This window comes from Frankliniella occidentalis, unplaced genomic scaffold (assembly GCF_000697945.3).
Source record: "Frankliniella occidentalis isolate FOCC.00 unplaced genomic scaffold, Focc_3.1 Scaffold255, whole genome shotgun sequence".
In the NCBI taxonomy this organism is placed as follows: Eukaryota; Metazoa; Arthropoda; class Insecta; order Thysanoptera; family Thripidae; genus Frankliniella; species Frankliniella occidentalis.
Genome location: NW_026267381.1, coordinates 210,382 through 212,960, shown reverse-complemented (window position 1 = coordinate 212,960; position 2,579 = coordinate 210,382).

The window sequence follows — 2,579 nt, the reverse complement described above, 5'->3', positions numbered from 1 at the left end:
ATTCAGATGGTCTCGGGTTCGATGCTCGGCCCGGCACTGCCTTTGACTGCCGAGATGAGTTCGTCGTTATCTCGTCTCCGGCTCGTCGCAAAGGTGTACACTTTCTCGACGAGCAGGAGACGAGGGAAGGCGACAAAGAGACGAAACTGACGGATTCTGTGGTCTCGTTCTCGTCTTTCCCTCACCTTTCCCTCGTCTCTTCCAAAAGACGATAAAAAGACGAAATTGAGCTACACCGTTCTATACGGGCCGCTACCACCCCCCCACCCCTCTAGTGACGGTTAGACGACAAGGTTTGAATTGATTTGCGGCCGCTTGTCTACGCAACCGGCCGGTAGAGGGCGCGTCGAGCGCGCCACTTGAATTCAAATTAGGATGTACTGGATGTATTTCGCCACCGAATTCGGTGTTGTACATGTCCGCACTTGTGTTCATAACTCGCGCTCATATCATATGACCTTATAATGACACCCCTCACTCGGATCGCGGCGGGCGCGGCGCGGGGATGGCGCGGCGGAACCCGGCTACCTCCTCGGGCGGGGCGGATCGCGGCGCGGCGGAACCCGGCTGCCAGCTCGGGCGGGGCGGATCGCGGCGCGGGCAGCCACCTCGGGCGGGGTGGCTCGGACGGGTCCGGCGGGGCGGGCCCCGAGGCCACCGCGGACTCGTCGACGGCGACCTCCCCGACGGCGACCTCCTCACCCGGGCGGTACGGTCCCGGTGCGCGGCCCCCGAGAACATCGCCACCCTCCTCATCGCGAACCTCATCCCGGTCACGATGGTGACCCCACAAGACATGTCAGAACATGTTCAGGGGGCGGTCCTCATGGGGATGGGGGTAAAATCCAAGATGGCGCTGGGGGGGACAATGGGGGAACAAGATGGCGGGGGGGGACATTGAGTATACCTTACTACTAACATGTGTTATTAAAATTAAGATGAATTTTTTTTACAGTGTTTAACATTATACTTCGGTTTCAATACCTGCAATTCATAAACAGAAATGTAACAAAATAGTACACAAAAACGCAATACATATGTTTACAACAATGCTGTATCCCTGCTTATAGTCAGTCTGCTCATAATCCTGTTTTGTACTACTAGCGCCCTCTATGCTTTCTGTGAATACTGTGACCATCGTTTACCTGTGCTTTGCACCCACTCAATAATGTCACTCCTGCTCGTACCGCCCAATAAACTAGAGTTAGCCCAGCACGTCTACTACTACTACCCACACTGATATACGACGTCACACACAACACCAAAACTCAATCTTGAAGGGATGAAAACAGAGATAAATTACACACTAATTACAAACAAGCACGGCAGCATCAGTAAAGAAAAGTAAACAGTTATACAATACAAAGGCAGAGGCTGAAAAACACCCAGCATGCCCCACGTTGGGCGCCATTTGTCACGGACTCAATTTAAAGATGTGGATTTTTAAGAAACAAATCGTTGAGCTGGGTCACTAGCTGGGGACCACATTGAGCCGGACAAAATTTGAAGAATTAAGTTAATATAATTTAAGGAAAAACAATGTTGCTACAGTGCAGGAAGAAGTAATTTAATGTAATGTTTTTAGACCTATTAAACTACAACAAATACAAAAGATACAACACAATAATATAACCGTCTTGCAGTAAGCACATCCAAATCAGGTAATGACTAAAACCGATCCAAACTATGAAAGTAACGTACACAACGATTTACACTAAGTAAGGACGTTTGAGCTAAATGCACAATACACATCATACAAGCGATGCTTGGTATAATTAAGTTGACAAACAAATTACACGGTAACAAGACCCAAATGAATTTGATCACTCTCAGAGAGAATACAACACAATGCCGAGTGCTACTCACAACTAAACGGCAGTCAAGCTTAAACCTTTTGAAAACCCTTCATACAAGCGAAGTTGACATTGGCTGATTAACACATTTAAACAAATGAACAGCACAACACAAAGGAAAGCTCCTGTTACAAACCTCCATACAAGCGGAGTACAAAATTAGGAAAACACTGCAAGACTGAAAAGGATAAACTGGGCCCAGACAAGAACACGTGACGTCACACAAACATTTCACACTCACATACAGACAGCGAGCAGTTCGCCCACTACATCAAGTCCAAGGGGGGGCGCTCGTAGAGCCAAACGCGACCGAGTCGCAGAGCTTGACGGTCTTCATGGCGGTGGTGGCGGCGTGCATGCCGGAAGGCAGACTGAGAGACAGCTTAGCACATGGCTATCTTGACCAGGACGGGCCGTTCAGGGGAAGCTCCAGTCCCGGACAAAACACCCTGTCGAAACATGTACTATGAGGCTCAGCTCAACTTCACAGAAACGCCCAGCCGGACGACTCCCGTCGTCAAACGCACCTTGCGGGTGTTACAGATCGGAGACGTCATGTCGATAGCAGCAGCAGACGAAGTGAACACGCTGACGGACTGACGACGATTGACTCTTCAAGGTCAGCGGAGCGGAGAACGCCGCCGTGCATCAACGCCGTTCTTCTTCCCAATCTTTGCCGCACCGCTGGCCGAGGGAACGCAAGGCTCAGAGGTGGAGGGGGGGGGG